General features: G+C 55.6%; 1 protein-coding gene across 1 annotated transcript in view; it reads right to left on the bottom strand.

Annotated features, from left to right (window-relative positions):
• The window catches only part of SPSB1 (splA/ryanodine receptor domain and SOCS box containing 1), a 79370-nt gene extending 67220 nt beyond the window's left edge, over nucleotides 1-12150 (bottom strand). Inside the window, exon 1 of the mRNA XM_040460568.1 lies at nucleotides 12136-12150. The gene's annotated coding sequence lies outside the window, so the exon portion shown is untranslated. The remainder of the gene's footprint in view (nucleotides 1-12135) is intronic.
• Nucleotides 12151-18604: the final 6454 nt, after the last annotated feature.

The following is an 18604-nucleotide window of genomic DNA, read 5'->3' as shown; positions in this document are numbered from 1 at the left end:
ATTTTGAGAGAGAGAGAGAGAGAGAGAGGAAAAGAAAGTGTGAGTGGAGGAGGGACAGAGAGAATCCCAAGCAGGCTTTTCGCTGGGAGCACTGGGGCTCGAACTCACCAACATGAGGTCCTGACCTGAGCTGAGATCAAGGGCAGAGCGCTTAACCGACTCAGCCACCCAGGCGCCCCTGTTTGTTTTTTTTTTTTTTTTTTTAATTAAAAAAATTGCTAAGCCCCCACTGACTGCTGTGGTCCGCGTGAGCCTCCGTGGGCATTCTGGAGGCTCAGTTAACATTCCTGCTTCCAGTTGTCTGGGAACCCAGACCGCTGGGGCGGGCAGGCATTGTCAGCAGCCCAGGGGCCCTTGGAATGTAGAGCATGGGACCCCCTCTCACCACTTTGCAATGCGAGGACGTTAGTTGGCCCAGGGTGTAATAGCACTTGGGACAACTGTGAAACCATCCAGGAAGGCGGGGGCTTTCTTAGTTACTGGTATACCTGGGAGGAGTCTGATTGCTGCAGAGCACAGCCTCTTCTGGGTTCTGGGTCTCTCCCCTGGAGGAGTAAGCACGGAGGGGTGTGTCACACAGGAGGTGTGCACCCCTCGCCAGCCGCTGTCCTCTCCTGGAGCTGTTGCCGCAGCCTCATGAGTCGAAGTCCTCCAGGCTCCGCCTCTTATTCTGGAGGAGACCTTTGGGGACAGACTGGAGCAGATTGTGTGTAATTCCAGTGGTGAGATCTGTTCATTTAGGGCCGAAGACCTCACCTTTGATGCGTGGGCCCTGAAATAGATGGTTCCCAATTAGGAGTCCTCAGCACCCCTACTCCACCCTCCTTCAGCATTAATCTTGAAATCTCAGCTTTGAGCCAGTTGGGTAATTAGATCCTGCTGACCTAAATTTCCCAAAGGAATCGCTGGGGGAGTGAGCCTTCCTTCTCTCCTCCAGGACTCTGGGCAGGTAGGCAGGACCACGCTGGAAAGCTGGTCATCTTGCGGTGACCCTCTGTGGTACGGGAAGCTGTTGAGCAATTGTGGAGACCAGAAAGGGATATATGCTCATCCTATCAGTGCTGATACTATTGTTTGCTAAAAAGATACAAAACCTTGCAATAGTGTGACATCAGCTGATAAACATCCAGGAATTTGAGGGCTGACTCAAGTCTTAACCGATCTGTGCTCCACTGGGGTGAGTAGGGAGGGGAGGGGCTCTGGGCCTGGTGATGCCACCCCCCAACTCCATTCCCCTGCCCCCCAACCCCTCCCCCTTTCATCACTGGCATCGGCACATATAATTCATTCCCTTCTGTAATCTGCCTCAGGAAAATGACAGGAAGAAATTACTAGATAGCAAATTAACATCAGCTGGTTTTTTCTGACGATGGAAAATCTGTCCAGGGAGACCTTGGACACCTTTGAGCCCTTAGAACAGAATCTTCTATCCTCACAAGTTCTCATCTCCCAGGGCACCCACCTTCTCTGGGTCCCTCTTGCTGCCTGGAGTGAATGGAGAAGGGTTTTAAAATTAGACAAACCCCAGCTCTGCCATTCACTGCCTGTATGACCTTGAACAAATTACTTAACCTTTCTGAGACTCAGTTTCTCCATCTGTAGAACAGCTCTATGTGTTTCCCATGATTTGCTGGGGGAGGGGCAATCATCCCACAAATACTGAGTACAACATGTGCAGGGCAATGTGTTAGAATGAAATCAGAGGTTTTTGAGGAATTTCAGAACAAGAGACACATTTTAGATATTATTAGTGACAAAACAAACAAACCAACCCCAAAACAAAAGCAAACTTTCCGGGGAAAAGCATGGGATCCATACACGAAAGGGTAGCAAGATTCACCAGAACAGAAAGAACACTGAAGCATATTAATAAAATGTAGGTCCATTCTGCATCCCTAACATAAGATACACTTATCTCATGAAGTGAAATTGAAATCCAGTGGACCTAATCTTACAGAACTTTGATCTTACAGCTTTCGTGAATTAGTACATATTGATTCATTTCCTAAACTCTTGGCCTTAACTGGCTTTGGGTTTCACACAGAGGCATGTGTTGTTAGACAGTGACACCTGCTGGTAAATTATGGTATTGCAGTGTAGCTCTATCAGACATTATTAATCGTCAGTATAAAGGGGAAATGTGGAGAAGAATTGGGGGAACTTTAAATGAGACACTAGGTGATAACCAAGCTTGAAGAGACTTCCTGTGACCTTGAGAAGAGATGATCTTGGGCTCATGATACCAATTATTGCAAAGTTCTTCAAAAACGCTTGCAGTGAATTAAAAGTGAGCAGGCTATGCTGTTGGTGCCTGTTTTAACTCTTTACCAGAGACTTTCAGTGTGTTTTTTCCCCGTGGGATGACATCTTCAATATTACAGGAAAACCCCATAATAGAAGTAAAGCAATCCTTGAAGTATTTATTCACTTAATCCTTCAGTATTTTTAAAAATTAAATAGTGAAGCACTGAATGAATAAATATTAAACAGCACTACTCTGTACACAAGAGAAAGAAGAGTAAAAAAAAAAAAAAATAGACCAGGTTCCTGACCTTAGAGAATTTCAATTTAAGTGGGAGAGACAGACAGTAAATGGTAGGCGAGATCATTTCAGATAGTAATAAGTGATCATAAATAATCACTTGTTATGTAAGTTTGCTCCATGGTCTATTTTTCTTTGGACAGAGATCTGTATTCCGTGGCCTCAGTTCATACTCGCTTCAGACTCTACATAAAGATTCTAGAAAGGTCATCCTTCTGTTCCCAGAATGACAGATCAGAGACCTCCAATAGTCAGGAACGTGTTTTTCCTTCCCGTCCCCCACAGCAGGGCTTGGTAGACACCCTGCAAATGAGCCCAAACTGACTGGTCCAGCCTCTCTCGGGGTCCCCCAGCCCCAGCGAGGGGGTCAGCTGCCTCACTCCCTCAGCAAGCACTTACTGGGAACGAGCTATGTCCTCCTCTGTGCCAGGATCTTGTGAAGTTAACACTGGTCTCACAGAGACCAGTCTGAAGACTGAAGATGGACCAGTTCCCATCCTGAATCCTGGAAGAGCATCTCTAAGATCTTGGCACATTGGTCCTGCCATCCTTCTGCAGAGAGCCCGGCACATGCTGGCTGGGATTGGTGATGCCCGTTCTGGCTGGACTGTTTCCTCATCAGGGGTGCCCTGAGTTGTTCTCCTTAGGGGACACCAGGTTGCAATAAGGAAGGATTAAGGCATCCAAACCCATAAGATGGTCACAGATACATATATTTTTTTTAAGCTAACGTTTGTTGAATGCTTATAATGTGCCAGCTACTGTGCTCTGCGCTTTACACGTATCATCTCCTGTGAGCCCCCCCCCCACCATCACGAGGTAGGTACTATGATTATCTACATTTTACAAATGGAAAGCTGGGATACAACGTGGCGAAGAAGATCACCCAGAGTCACCCGGCCGGCAAGTGGCAAGACCAGGACTTGAATCTGGAGGCACTCAAAAGCCCCAGCCGTCTGTTGGCCCCGGTTGGACCGACGCCTGTGAACCCAGGGTGCCAGGTGCACCAAGGGACAGAGAGAAGATTAAGTGCCACCGTATCAGCCTACGGAAGGGGTCCGGCACAGAACCACAGCCAAACGGGAGACAGACCCGACGAGGAAATGAGTGGACGGCCCCTCCCGGGGGTGGCTCTGCGGCCAGGTGGAGGGTGAGAAGGGAGGTCAGAAGAGTGAGGTACCAAGATGGCCAGCAGTGGGCCCAGCTCCACGTTCCATTCATTTGACGCCAACCCCCCCTCCAGGAACTCCCCACACCGTCCACTGCCTACCGTCTCCTCTACACATCCATCCTATGCCATGGGGACTGGGGTTGAAGAGCTTGCCCCCCAAAATCCTTGCCCACACTCAACCTGTGAATACGACCTTATATGGAAATAGGTCCATACTGTCTTCAAGTTAAGATGAGGTCATGCTGCGTTAGGGTGGGACCTAACCCAATGGCACGTGTCCTCGTAAGAAGAGGGAGTGTGGACACAAAGCAGAGTGTGATGTGACGGCAGGGATTGGAGGGGGGTGTTTACAAGCCAAGGAACGCCAAGGATCGCCAGCAACCACTACAAGCCAGCAGGGGCAAGGAAGGATTCTCTCCCAGAGCTTTCGCAGGGAGCGTGGCCCTACTGACAGCCCGATCTTGGACTTCCAGCCCCCAGAACTGTGAGAGAATACATCTCCTGTTGTCCAAAGCCACCCGCAGGAAGTGATGCGCATGGCCTTCATCACCTGTCCCCTGGATGGCCGCCACGGCCTCCTCACCCGTCTCCGTGCTGGCACTCACGGCTCCTCCGATCCGTTTCCTGCTCGGCAGTGAAAGTGTTCTTTGCAACATACCTACGGCACGTGGGCCCTACTCACGCTCTTCCCACAGGGTCCAGGATTCTTACCGTCCCACCCACCCCTAGGCTCGAGGTGGTCTGGCTTCTGCTGCCCCATCAGCCAGCTCTGCGTGGCGACCTGTCCCACCTCTCTGGGCTCTGCTGCTTTCCTCCGAGTTCCACGCTCCCTCCTGCCTGGGAGCATCGCCCCACAGCCTCTCCACCTGGATTTCCATCCCATGTGTGCTTTCTGCAGCCGCCACTGGTTTCTCCACCTGTTCCCAGCTCCCGCTCTACCTGACCTGATCATTGTCTCCTACCGCCCCCTCTCCCATTTACTCCACCCCATGCTCGTCACAGCGAGAATTTTATACTTACTTATCTCAGACCTTGGCACACAGGGGCCCTTGTAACAGTCAGCTGTTGCTGTGTAACAAACCACCCCAAAACTGTGGCTTCCAGCCACGATCATTTATGCTCGCTCACATTTCTGCAGCGGGGAGCGGGGAAGCAGCTGGTCCTGCTGGGCTTAACCGGGTGACTGTGCTTTGGGTGACTTTGCCTCGTTTGGCTCATTGATCTGCTCTGTATGCTCATCCTGGGACTCAGGCAGAAGGCACACTGGAAACCCCTGGGAAGCCCCATGGTGCCAGCACATTTCAATCTCTGCTTGAGTCACGTCTGCTCACCCCCCTGCCCCGCATTGGTCAAAACCAGTCACACGGCTGAGTCCAGTCCTCAATCAGTATTTGTTGACTAAATACATTTGCTTGAACAAGATTAGTCATACGGAAATGGAAGGATAGTCATTGGAAAGCAAGGGACAAGGGAGGAAGAACTCCTTGGGAGGGTCCTGAATGCTTTGCATGGTTGACACGCCCCGGTCCCCATGCTGGACTTCATGAAAATGTCTCCTGGCGACCCCACAACTGTCAGCATTATGCTCCCGTGGGGAGAACACAGGACACTCCCCACCTTCCCCGCAGGGTGAGAAGCACCATCCCTGCTAGGCCCTGGGGGGCCTGCTGGGAGAGGAACCACTCCCCCCTTCCCTCCCGCTATCTATCCTTCAGTACACCGGCCCCTCGTGCCTCACTGCCCACGGCTGCCGGCCGGTCAGGCCTGGGTGTTGTTGTCCCCCCTCTCCCCACCCCCAACTTTTCTTGGGAACAACTGCCCAAGAGATTCGGAGGGAATTAGTGATAAGGAATTAAAAGACAAAGCACTACTTGGCTACAGAAAATACACACACACGCGCGCGCGCACACACACACACACAGATACCAGAAAGGAAATGTTGTAATCTTAGCATACCACGTGGCTCAGCTGTTAAGAATATTTAGATAATCATAATAATGGACACAGCGAATACTGACTTACTCCAGTGTCGTGATTTAACTCCAGTCTGAAGCCAGAAGGAGACCACGGAGCGGAAGATGGTGATGGTGATTGATATAATAATATTAACGGCCAACGCTCATTGAGAGCCTATTATGTGCCAGGCCCAAAGCACACGGGCAGGTCCACTGCCTGCTGACACGACCCCGACGGGGTGCATACCAGCACCCCACACCACAGCTAAGGAAACCGAGCGCAGATGAGGTAAAGAACTTGTTCAGGGTTGCTGCGCCGTAAGTGGCAGAGCCTGGTTTCGAACCCGGGTAATCTGGCTCGAATTATTCTCTTCTAGGTAGTTCCTTAGATTTTTAGACATTTAGGTGATATTAAAGTGAAAAGACATAGGAAACCGTGGTATGAGCAGGCTATTGAGAAATATGGCGGTAGATATCCAAAATAATGGCCCAAAAGAATCACAAGTAGTCACTTCTTGGGTGAAGCATTTGGGCGTGGGGGTGGGGCAGGAAATGGTTTGGGTTTGCTTGTAGGTAGCCCTCTGGTATTTTAAAAACTACTTGCGTGTCTTATTTTGATTCAGATACAAATCAAATCGAGAAGGGCGCCTGAGTGGTTCAACCGGCTAAGCGTCCGGCTTCGGCTCAGGTCACGATCTCTCGGTCCGTGAGTTTGAGCCCCGCGTCGGGCTCTGGGCTGATGGCTCAGAGCCTGGAGCCCGCTTCGGATTCTGTGTCTCCGCCTCTCTCTCTGCCCCTCCCCCACTCACTCTGTCTCTCTCTCTCAAAAATGAATAAATATTTTTAAAAATAAAAAAAAAATCAAATCAAGAAAAGGAGCTTCCAACGGTACAAAAGGGACCCCCAGTCTCCCCCCACCAACCTCCAAGAGGTAAGCCTCTGGCCGGCTTCCTGTGTGTCTTCTAGACCTGTCTGGGCTCTCTAACATGGGGGCTGCACACCACACCCACCAGATCTCCCTTTTGTATCTCTCCCCTTAATGATCTGTCTCAGAGATGGCTCCCCTCGGGGTCTCTCTAGAGTTCCACTGGATGGTTCCATGAGCATCTAGCCAGGTCTACCAGCTGCAGGGGGACCTAGGTGAGCTCTTCCCCAGGTGCCTGAGGACCTAAACGGAGTCAGCCACCAACACGTGGGAGCAGAGCCATCAAGCCCAGTGGCCTTTTGTCCCAGGGAGAGTTCACACCCCAGAAGGAGAGCTCCTGTCCCGGCCACTCGCTACTATTGGCACAGGCCCACGGAGGATCTCGGGGGAGGCAAGGTCAGCAAGCCAGGTGGCCTTGAACGTCAGAGCCTCCCTGCCCCCTTCTTGGTTTTGGGGTCATCTGGCTTCCCTCGTCCCGTGACAGATGCCCAGTACCTCTCTGGGTGAGTGGTGCTCTGGGCTCCCGGGTCAGCCAAGTGCCAGCCTGCTCCTCCCAGACGCCTCCAGGAATTGCCGCAGGAGAGAGGGAGCCCCCTCCCTGTCCTCGGCCCTGTCATGGCTCCACCGCCCCCAGGGTTGCATCTGCTCAGTATCCAGGAAGCTGAGTCTGGGTGAGGTCCCCGGGGTGCCCACTCAGAACCCAGAAGGAGGAGGACTCGGGCGGAGTGAGCTGAATTTCCTTTCTATTTAAAGAAAAAACCCAAGTCAATATTTTTAGGTGCCAGCTAAGAAGTTGCTTCCTTTGCGCAGGGTCATCATCCGTTGCGCGGCTGGGTGGTGGCTGACCCAGCCTGCAGAGTTGGGGAGGGGAGAGGAGGAAGAGGAGGAGGAGGTGGAGGGAGTGGGCGGGGGGTGGGGGTTGGGGAGGGTTTCCGTCTCCCTGAGCTGGTTCAGGACAGATGCTGACATCTGGTTTTAAGGGAGGGTCTGTCCCTGCCCCCTCCCCCCCACCCCCCCACTCAACCAGTGGGTTGGCCCGGAGCTCCAAAAGAAATTTGCAGGAAATTGGTGGCAATTCGAACCCAGGCTCCTTGTGGCCTCTGGGTTGCATTTGGATACCAGACCACCCAGGCAGCTGGCACTTGGCAAGAGTGGACTGAGCTCTGTCTGGAAGCACATCTGGGAGACGCTCCACGGCGGATGCCGAGGGCCAGGGCCATCTGCGGGGCTGTCAACCTGTGTCTTTCTGTGCCCAGAAGGGCCCGTTGCAGGAAAGCGTTCCAGGTGCTTCTGCAGCTTGTGTGTGTGTTGGTGGGGGGCGGTCGGGAGGGAGGAGGTCACCTCTATTCTCCCAGAACAGCTGGGAAGGACACAGGACCGGCAAAGGCCCGGAGAGAAGCTCTCTGCCCACCGCCCCCCCCCTTAGAAGGTTCTGGGCTTTGGGGCAACGGATGGGGGAGGTAGAGGCTTCGTTGTGCTGAGACGGGGCCCTTCGGAAAAGCGAGGGCAGGGGAGAGGCTGAGCGGGCGGCCTGATGGACAACTTTGCCTCGAATGGCTACGGTGTCGACAGTTAAGGGGGCACTGAGAAGACTGTGCTCTCCAAGGGCCCAACGCATACTTGCGAGGCAATGTGAAATCAAAACAGCTCATTGGTGGCTCCCAGGCCACCTCTCCCTGGAGCCCCGAGGTTCCCTGTCACCCGCAGCACCTAAGAACGCTCCGTTCATTTCCTCAGTGCAGGGCCGGGTCTCATCTGAGGGCCAGAGTGGGCCGTGTGGGCAGAGCCGGCAGACCCAGTCCTCGGCCCCTGATGGAAAACACACGGCGACATGGACTGACAAGCCGCTACGTTGACAGAATCAACGAGCACCTAGTGGGCGCCGACTGTATACCAGGTAACGGGGCCATAGCGATGGGTAGGTGGCCCTTGCTGGGCTGATGGGGAGGGTGCCCAGTGACAGATCACAGCTTGGTGTGGAAAGGGAGGCCCCTGCTGGCCTCGCTCTCGGCTGAGTCCCTGGTGCGCGCCCCCCCCCCCCCCCCGCCAGTCCCCGCACTCATAGGTATCTGTAGACTGAACGAATGACTCCTTGTGTGAGCTGTTTGGGCAGCTGGACCCACCCCCTTCTTGCTGGGCCCTCACACCACGGCCACCTGGTGGGACCCCTCCAGGGCTGGAAACTCCTCAAGGACCCCTACCGCCCAGGAAGTGATTCGCAAAGTTTTCCCTCAAACCACCCTCACCCACCTCAAGCAGGACTATTCTTGAAGTCTCGGGTTTTATATTGGAAAGGGATGGAATTTGGCTTTTTTTTTTTTTGCTCCAGGGGTTGTTTTAGGGTGAAAATAATATCTTCCTAGGGCGCCTGGGTGGCTCAGTGGGTTAAGCATCCGACTCTTGATCTCGGCTCAGGTCATGATCTCAAGGTTCATGAGTTCGAGCCCCGCCTCAGGCTCTGTGCTCATGGTGAGGAGCCTGCTTGAGATTCTCTCTCTCTCTCTCTCTCTCTCTCTCTCTCTGCCCCTCCCTCACGTGTGCGCATGTGCTCTGTCTCTCAAAATAATAAACTTTAAAACAATAATAATATTTTCCTTCAATTCTGGGAGCACAGTTTTTTTTTCTTTTTTTTCTAGAACTTCGTTTGTCCTGTGTCTTCAAGTCTCCCCAACTCTGTGTGGTGATCCAGTCTGAGAAGTCGGGAACGACCTGGGAAAAGGTCCACGCTCCTTGGTTGGCCTTCGAGGCTGAGGGTCTGGCCTCTGTCACCTCTGCTGCCCGCACTCACCACTGGGACTGCCCTCTCCAGCGGCACAGGACTGCGTGTGGCCCCGTACCCAATTCGGGCTGCTTTAGGCCTCCTGCCTGGGATTCCCCGTGAGGCCCCCCACCTCCTCTCCAGGTCGATGTCTACTCAGCCTTCAAGACTCGACTGGGCACCTCCTCTTCCAGGAAGCCCTCCTGACCCCCAGGTGGGGCCCAGTGCTCTGCCTGTGTCCTCCGTAAGGCCCTCTAGTATCAGGCTTCTAATTTGGTTCTAGAACGATGCCTCCTATCCACGCTGTATTATCTAGGATCCTTTAATTGCAAATGACAACAATCCAATCCGATTGGTTTAAGCTGGAAAACAAGTGAGACTGATTGGCTCACAAAACTGGAGCGGGGACGAGAGGAGCAAGCCTCGGGGGTGACAGGGACGTTGGAAACCCTCTGTGCCTCTTGTCTAACTGGCTTCTTTCTCTGGGACAGGAGCCCTGGCTGCCTGCTCCCCAGGAAGACACACAAACAGCTCCCAGCCACAGGAGAGAACGCTCTTTTTCCGCCAGCTCCAGCCCGTGGTGGAAAGCGTGCGGGCTGGTGCAGGCCTGGGCTGCCGACGGCGTCGGGGCTGGGGGGGCGGGGGGCATTCCCACCCCCGGGCCTGAAGGGCCAGTGGGAAGGAACAGCTACTGAAGCCCCAGGGAACAGACAGAGGCCATGCTGCATGCACCCTGGGACCTTCCTGCAAGGACGCGGCCACCCTTCTCAGCTGGGCGGTAAGTTACCCACCCCTCTCCCGTCCCATTACTGATGGACCGGCTGGGGCTGGAGATCCGGCCCGTGTAGACCCACATCCTGGGGCCTAGATTGGGTAGGGGGGAGGCCGATGGAGAGGGGAGCAAACCGAGCTGTGCTAAAGATCGGGCCCCAGAAAGGGGCTCGGAGGCCGCTCTGCTGGGCTGGGGGACCTGCCGGAGGGGAGGTCCTGAGTGGGTTCCGGGGCTGGAGCACGAGGACGGGGCGGCCCGGAGCCGGCAGGGGGAGGAGGGAGGGCGACGAGGGAGTCCCTGGTCAGGAAGAAGGAAGCCTGTTGGTGGAGGGGTCACCAGGGCGCTCTTTCTCTGGAAGCTTGCCACCAAGAGGCCCTCCTGTGCGGCCCTCAGAGGGGAGGCCGCAGCCACAGCCCCCCGCCCAGCCGCATCTTGGGGTCTGCGAAAATTCTCCGTGACGGCGCCCTGAGTTATAACACCTGCAAGGAATCGAACCGTGGCGGAGAACGAGAAGCCGTGGAGGCCGCATTTTGGAGCCACTGAGGGTCGTTCGGCAGTTTCCTGGGGGGGGGGGGGGGGGGGGGAGGTGCGTCTGTGTGCGAGAGACCCGAGGCCACTTCTGAGTGTCTCCCCCAGAGCTCTGCGCTCAGCAGGGGTGGCCGTCGAGCAGGCCGCCTGCCTGCGAGGCTGGCAACCACCACCCCTGGGTTTCCCGGGGCGGGGATGGCTGCTTCTGAAGTAACTTCAGAATTAGCAAACCTTCGTGGCGGACGTTTCCTTCTCCAGAACACGGGATAACTGCGAAGATGGTTATTGCTATTAACGAGGCGGCCCCGATTTCTAAGGACCCATAGGCGCCGAGGAATGGGAAGCTTTTCTAGCACGGGCTCGGCCCGCGTGATGGATCCACGCAGACACCTCCTGGTGCTGTCATCACAAGGCCCCACACTGGACACAAAGTCCTCCCCAAGGTGTCCCAGGCGGAGCCACGAGCCCCACGCCCTCTCTCCCTCTGGCATCTCGAGCCAGTGGGTGCCGCGAGCCGTAGGCAGCCCCGGTTCCCTTACAGGAAAGCCTATCTGCACACACAGTACGGGCTGCCGTGCTTGAAATCAGAATTTCAACTCAACAACGAGTAACGCTTTAAGCGTAACATGTCCCAAATGTTGCATGGGACACAGGTCCACCAACAGTGCATTTTTGTTCTTTATCTGAAATTCCAAGTCACCTGCAGGTCCCGTAGATTTAGCCGCTGGGTCCGGCAACCCTAACGAAAGCCGGCTGAAGCCGGCTTCCTGGCCACACCGCCCGACGTCCCTGAATCCAGCCTCGCTGAAACGGCTCCCGCTCCGGGCCTTCCGAGGACAGGAGCCCGGCACCTCCTTGTTCTTTCGGACCTAGTTTGAAGTTGGGCTTCCGTCACTTGCAACCCAAGTTTAAAACAGGCGATGACGAAGGGGCGCCTGGTGGGTGCAGTCGGTCAAGTCTGATCTCGGCTCAGGTCATGATCTCTCGGGCTCGTGAGTTCGAGCCCCGCGTCGGGCTCTGTGCTGATGGTGTTGAGCCTGCTCGGGATTCTGTGTCTCCTCCTGTCTGCCCCTCCCACACGTGTGCGCGTGCACTCTCTCTCTCTCTCTCTCTCTCTCAAAATAGATAAACTTGAAAAAAAAATGTGTTTTTTTTAATTAGAAAATAGCCAGTGATGAAGCCACAATTCGGGTAAAAAGTAACCCGGTGGCCCGGGAATCTCAAACTCCCCGGAAAACTCAAAATGTAGCACCAGGGGCTCAAGACTCTTGAAGGAGGGTTTCGGGATCTGGTGCCCTGGCTGCAAACTCTCCCCTGCTTTTCTTTCTGGGCCACTGATTATTGCCGTGGTTATAATTACTGTCCTATCGGAGTTTGTTTTCCAATTACAAAGTAATTCATGTTTACCGGGGCACTTTAAACCCCACATTTCTGTACATTTAAAAGAATAAACAAGTTGGGGTTTTTCCCCCCCGCATGAATACCTTCTGTTACAGCATTGTCTCCAGCAGGCAAATGTTAGATTCAACATCCGTGTTCAGTGACAGAGGACGGGGAACGTTCATCCAGACGCCGCTGTCCCTCGGGATGTGACGCACGCGTGGAAACGAACTACGAAGACCGTGAGGAAACACAGAGAATGCTCATGAAAATACACGCATACAATAAAGCAGAACACACACCCCTGTGATGGCAAAGGTCACGTGTCCCAGGAGGGGTCCCCGAACGCGAAAACAACAGATAGAGTGGCAGGCAGGCATCGTGGATAATTTTTCCCCATTTCATGTCTTTTGTGTGGTATTTTTTATCCATAACTAGAAATCCAAGGGGGAGAAGTTTCACCTTTACCAATTTACTTCCCTCGCGGTTGGAAGTGGGAAAGGGAAGAGACCTCAGCTTTGCAGCCCCCATGATTCAATTAACACAGGGAATAAACGAGGAGCAAATAATAGCAGTAGAAATGGGGAGTCACCCTCCGGCCCAGCCCCCGCTTGGCCGTCAGGCAAAGTCGCCCCGGTTTGGTGCAGCCTGCAGGCTTTGGTGGTAACACTCCCCACCGGCTACCACCCTGGCTTAACGACATTCTCTACTGTGGATCACGCTCTCGGGGGAAGCAGGCAAGAGCTGAGCCGGCCAAGGTGGGGCCCCCCTATCAGCTGGAGCCCGCGTCTGGGAGTCCGACGGAGGCTGGGGACTGGTCGCGGGTCGGCCACTGGCTGGGAGCCGCTGGTTTGCCCAATGGCAGCATCTTCTGTCCCTGGAGCACCTGCTTCTGAGATGACCCAGTAGTTAAGGGTGTAGACTCGGGCCGGACAGACCTTGGGCTTTACCACTTGATAGCCGTGGCCTTGGGCAAGTTAGGGAACCTCATCAGAAAAACGAGGCCTCTCACTCGCGCTGTGTTAGCTGCTGTGCGGTGGCAATGGCCTCTTAGCTTCCTGTGACCACGAGCTCCAAGCTGGTGGAGGTCACTAGTGACCTTCGAGAGCACTTTTAACAGAGCAGTGCAGGTGGATGTAGCTAGGAGGCCACTACGAGATCCATTCGTTCCGAACGGTCTGTGTGTTAAAATGGTGAGAGCTGACAGAGGAGGTGGGGGGGCTTCCCAAAGATGGGCGTACGAACCCCCCAAAAAAGGAGAGGTGGACGGTTCAAGAGAAGGCGGAGCATAAGCTCCATGAAGAAGAGGCTTTGGTCCCTGCGGGATGCCCTGGGCTGGAACAGAGCCTTGAGCCAGTAGCTGCCCGGTATCTAAACTGAGCACCCCTTCTCTGGGGCCTGGCGCCCTGAGGCTGGGCTGTGCAGGGCTGCGTGGTCAGCCGGCACCCCCCGAAAGTGCTGGCAGAGGGATTCATGCAGCCAGCACACGGGGGGGGGGGGGGGGCCCGGCCTCGATGAGATGGGGCACAGAGAGGGAGGATGCACACTCAGGAGACACACACACACACACACACACACACACACACACAAATCAGTGAGAACTCCAGCCTCTTAAACATTTCACATCCTTCTAACGTTAAAGAGACTTTTGTGGAAAGTGTAGGTATTGTGTGGAAAAAAAAAAATATTTATGTGGATTCAGTAAGCCCTTGAGTTTGAAGTAAAATTATTAATGCACTATTGAAATTGAGATGAGCTCCAGGAAAAGGATCTCATTTTTCTAGAAAATTTTTTATGTTTATTTATTTTTGAGAGAGAGAGAGAGAGAGAGAGAGAGAGAGAGAGCGCACAAGCGGGGAAGGGGCAGAGACAGAGAGAGAGAGACAGAATCCGAAGCAGGGTCCAGGCTCTGAGCTGTCAGCACAGAGCCCGACGCGGGGCTCGAACTCGCAAACCTCGAGATCATGACCTGAGTATGCTTAACCGACTGAGCCACCCAAGCGCCCCTTGAAATATTTTTTATCTCTTCTATTTGTATCTGTGTCTTGCAAGAAGTTCACCTCGTAGCACTACCGCTCGTTTCTGGGGGATTGAAATGAATTTTGCCCCCCTACATTTCTTTGGGTACTTTTCGCCACTGTTAGAATTGTTACAATAAGCATGCGATATTTATACAAAAATGTGTGATTTTGTTTTTCTCTAAAAAAAGCCAATATGCAAAGATCTTACAGTGGTTAATGCTGGGCAGAGGCAATCTGTATGGATTAGTATTCTTATCTTTGTGCTTTTCTGCATTATTTTTTCTTTCAGTTAAAGATAAAAGCGTATGGGGCGCGCCTGGGTGGCTCAGTCGGTTAAGCGTCTGACTCTTGATTTTGGTTCCGGTCACGATCTCGCGGTTCACGGGTTCGAGCCCTGCGTCGGGCTCCACGCTGACAGTGCAGAGCCTGCTTGGGATTCTCTCTCTCGCTCTCTCTCTCTCTCTCTGCCTCTCTCTCCGCCACTCACATTCTCTCTCTCTCAAAATAAATACACTTTCAAAAAATAAGCAAAAAAAATAATAATAAAAGCACATGGAGTGGAGGGAGGGCGTAACTGATTATTTCCAACAATGCTTCTCCCAACAAAAAATACATCGGCAGTTGCCACAGGCCCAGGGCTTGGGATGAGAGAGGGGAGGGGCCGTGTCCATGCAGGATGCAGGGGTGGGTGAGGCGGAGCAGGCACATCACACCTGCCAAGGCCCGGCAGCCGCACGGACCTCCCGGTCTTGCTCTCCACCTGCAGTAAGTGGGAAAGTGCCAGGCGTGGGGTCAGCCCGTGCCCATCTTCCCCGGTGCCAACACGAATTCTGGCCCCCGTTGCGGCCGCTGCCACTCCGGCCCACTGTGAACGGAGGGGATCCGGTCCCCCCTGGAGATGATGACACCCACCAGGCTCCCTTCTGCCTGCCACACCCACCAAGGAGCCCCGGGCGCTGGACGCACCCTGTGGGAGCCTCGCAATCCCAGCTGCCAGCCCCGTTCTCCTCTCCTCACCCACAGGCACCTGTCTGGGGCCCCACAGCACACCCTCCCCAGCCTGTCTCGGTGACTCTCCCCCAGGCCCCTGCTGGGGTGGCCCCCTGGCATTACCGAGATGACCCCGCTCAGCACCTCCTTTCGGGGGGAGGCACCGATGTCTGGTGACCCGTGGACGATGACGCCTGGACAAGCCCTGAACCCTTCCAGCTGACGATTCTTGCCCTGCGTTCCTGACTGCCCTTCATTCATTCATTCACTCATTCACACACCGCCTGCACAGTACACACCCAGAGCCTCTGCGGTCTGGGTCCTCAGTGGACAGGTCAGGGACGGCTGGGCAGATGGGGGAGAGGACAGAGGGCAGTCCCCATCTGTCGGGGGCCGGGCAGGCAGGCTGACGGCCTCCAGGGCTCTGGCAGTGGCTCCACAGAGCCGGCAGGGGCCTCTGGAGGAGACATTTAGGCCAGCACCTCCTGAGCGTGTCCACCAAAACCTCCTTCTGTTGTCTGCACAGCCCTCCCTCCCGCCCTTCTGACTTGCTTTCCAAAAGCTTTGGTCAATCAGGGGCGCCTGGGTGGCTCGGTCGGTTAAGCGTCTGACTCTTGATCTCAGCTTAAGTCGTGGTCTCCCGGTTCGTGAGTTTGAGCCCCTGCAACAGGCACAGAGCCTCCCTGGGATTCTGTCGCTCCTTCTCTCTGCCCCTCCCCAGCTTGTGCACTCTCTCTCTCTCTCTCTGTCAAAACAAAAATAAATAAACTTACAAAACAAAACAAAAAAGCTTTGACCAATCAGGAGGAACGGTCCAGATGAAGCGCTAACCAACAGCCAAAGCAGCACAGCGCTGGGCCAGCCAGAGCCAGGGCGGGCACCCCGACTGATGAAATCCCGGCCCCACACGGAGGAATCTGCCCTCTTGCTTGGCCCGGATCGCCTGTCGGGTCGGCGTCGGGCCCCCGCTGGGCTTCCTGAGACCCCCCCCCCCCCCACCCCCAGCTGCAGTGGCTCTTGCGTTCCCCGCCACAAGTGACAGCCCCGTTCTCGCGAGGTGAAGCCCTCGGCCCCCAGTGGTGGGCAGATGGCTGCCAGCAGCTCCAGGGCGACACGCCCTCAGGCTGGGGTCTAGGGACAGGGAGTCGCTTCTGGCCATGTCCTTGGACGCACTCTGATTTGACCGACTTGGGCCACAGGACCCCCGGAACCAGTTGCTGCAGCTGTGGGCACTGGATGTCTTGGGCCGCCAGGACCCCCGGACACAGTCCAGGGAGGCTCCCTGGGGGGGGGGGGGGGGGGGGGAGCAGGTACGGGTGACTCTCCGGGACCGCCTTCACGGACGCTAGCTGGGCAGCGAAGCCTCAGGTGTCAGTAGGCAGGAAGCCTGCCTCCCCGTGTTTCTGGAAGGACGGCACCACCTTCCCTGCAGAGTGGGAAACCGACACTGATTTGTCCCCCCCGCTCAGGGCCACTCCCCACCTCAGGAAGCCTGTTCTCTGCGCACTTCCCAGGCTAAGTCACGGTCAAGAACTGACTACGGCCTCTGGTTTCCAGCCTTCATTACCGCCCACGGGCCTTCCCTTCTTCCCCTGGGGACTCTGGGCGTGTGTCTGTCCCCCGTGCCTCTCGGTCCCTGGGGACCTCGCCCCTTGTGGATGTGCCTGCGGCTCCTGGTGCCACCTTGTGAGGTCACCAAATCGGCCTGGGTCCCACAACTAGCAAATCTCTGGCTCCTGTACCCCCAGTAGTTTCGTCTGACTCCCCCAGAGTCCTTATGTTCCTGGGAACATGGCACGGGTTGGAGGTGAAAATCAGGCAGAGGGCACGAGAAGACCAACAACGCCATCGGGCCCCGCGGCCTTCAGAGATGCTCCCTCCTGGTGCCGCCCCCCCAGACACCACAACACGCACCCTCTGGGCAAGGTCTTCCCCGCCTGTCGCGCTGCCACCAATGCTAGGGGGACCGTTTAGGGACCTATGAAATCCAGTCACGGCGGGGGGCGCTGAGGGCCCTCAAGCAAATGGGATGCACCTGGTGGGGCCAGACAAGCCCGTGTCTGCGGTGGGGACGTAAGGATGTCAGCAGGTCCTCACCCCCAGGACCTAACTGCCCCTCCCCCACCGCCAGAGGAAACCCAGTGCCGTGACCAGGTCCGGAACCCGCCCCACTCCCTCTCCCAGAGGAAGGACGAGCACAAGGGTTTTGGCAAAACGATTTTATTGTTTAAAAAATAAGTGTCACGTCTGACATACAAAAAGTCATTTTAAAAACTCGGTTCTGAATGCGTCTCACGGTCTGAGACATCTTTAAGTAGCCACTATTTCCATAAAAACCAGGGGCAGTTTCTCTTTGCACAAAAAGGCAGGGCACATTCCTGCTGCTTGGCGGAGAGGAGCCTTCGTGCCCACAGTCTCCCCACCGCACGCGGGACGCAGTCTCTCTGGGAACAGAGCCCCCCGCGGCACGGAAGCCCAGGACCCAGTGTACCGGTGTGGGACAGAGAGCGCCCGGACACGGCCCAGACTGCATCACGCCCTGGTTCCCGCGCCGGCCCCACACCCCCTCCAGGTCTCTCGCTGGCACCGGACCCACTCGGCCTTCCCGGCTGGAAGCACGCGGCCCTGCACTCCGGGGCAGCGACCGCTCTCGGGCCCAGCGGAGGCCCTGCCGGCCGCGCTCAGCCCTGTTCTTCCAAGAGGAAGGGCCCGGGAGGGTCAGGCGGTCAGGGCACACCTCATGGCGGGTGCCCTTGGGGCCCTCGATCAGCGCTAACCCAGGGTCCTGGCCTCTCCCAGTTACGAATCTCATGACGTTTTACGACTGACCTTTCTAGGCTTACGTAGCGGTACAGCTAAAGACCCAAACTGGACAAATTTGGGCCGTGTCTGTTTACACTTCCGCTTTCAAAGCTAACATTCAAATATGCTCCCCTGGGCTCTCGGCCAAAGAAAATGCGTTTCCTTGGCCCTACACCAGAGGGGCAGACAAGGTGCAGAGGCTTCCTTTCGAACACCTGAGAGCAGCACGAGAGGTCCGCACAAAGACCGGCCTTGGGAATCAACAAGTAAGCAGAAGCACAATTAATCTAGACCTCCTCCGCCCCGTCCAGCCTTCCGGGCAGACACAGAGGCGCGGATGCGTCCCGGGAGGGGGCGGGGGATCTGCTTTGCCAACAGATGCGCCCCCGGAAGCCGGCTGGAGAGGAAGTTTCCCCCAAAGGGATCGTTCTCCCCAGCTTGCTAGGATTTCGGAAATGCCTCCTCAAATCTCTCGCTGCCCCTGTCTCGTGCTGGTGACAGCATTACTGAGCTTGCACCTTGCGTAGCAACGGGCCTGGGGCCTCAGGTGCCGTGCTCACCCCCCACCTCGGGCTGCCGGTGCGGGAGGTGGGAGCGCAGGCCCCGGAGAGGACCTCGGCCACGGCCACGGCAGGTCCTCGGGAACACAAGCTGCTCCCAGGTTCCTGCTCCCCAGGGGAGGGAAGGCAGCTCTAAACGGGGGCAGCGCCCTGCTCTAGCTGACCGGGCGCCAAGAGGCGGGGGATCCAAGACCATGCGG

This window comes from Herpailurus yagouaroundi, unplaced genomic scaffold (genome assembly GCF_014898765.1).
Source record: "Herpailurus yagouaroundi ecotype Mexico unplaced genomic scaffold, PumYag 77, whole genome shotgun sequence".
Taxonomy (NCBI): Eukaryota; Metazoa; Chordata; class Mammalia; order Carnivora; family Felidae; genus Herpailurus; species Herpailurus yagouaroundi.
Note: the sequence above shows the minus strand (reverse complement) of the source record. Positions and strands in the feature narration are given on the sequence as shown.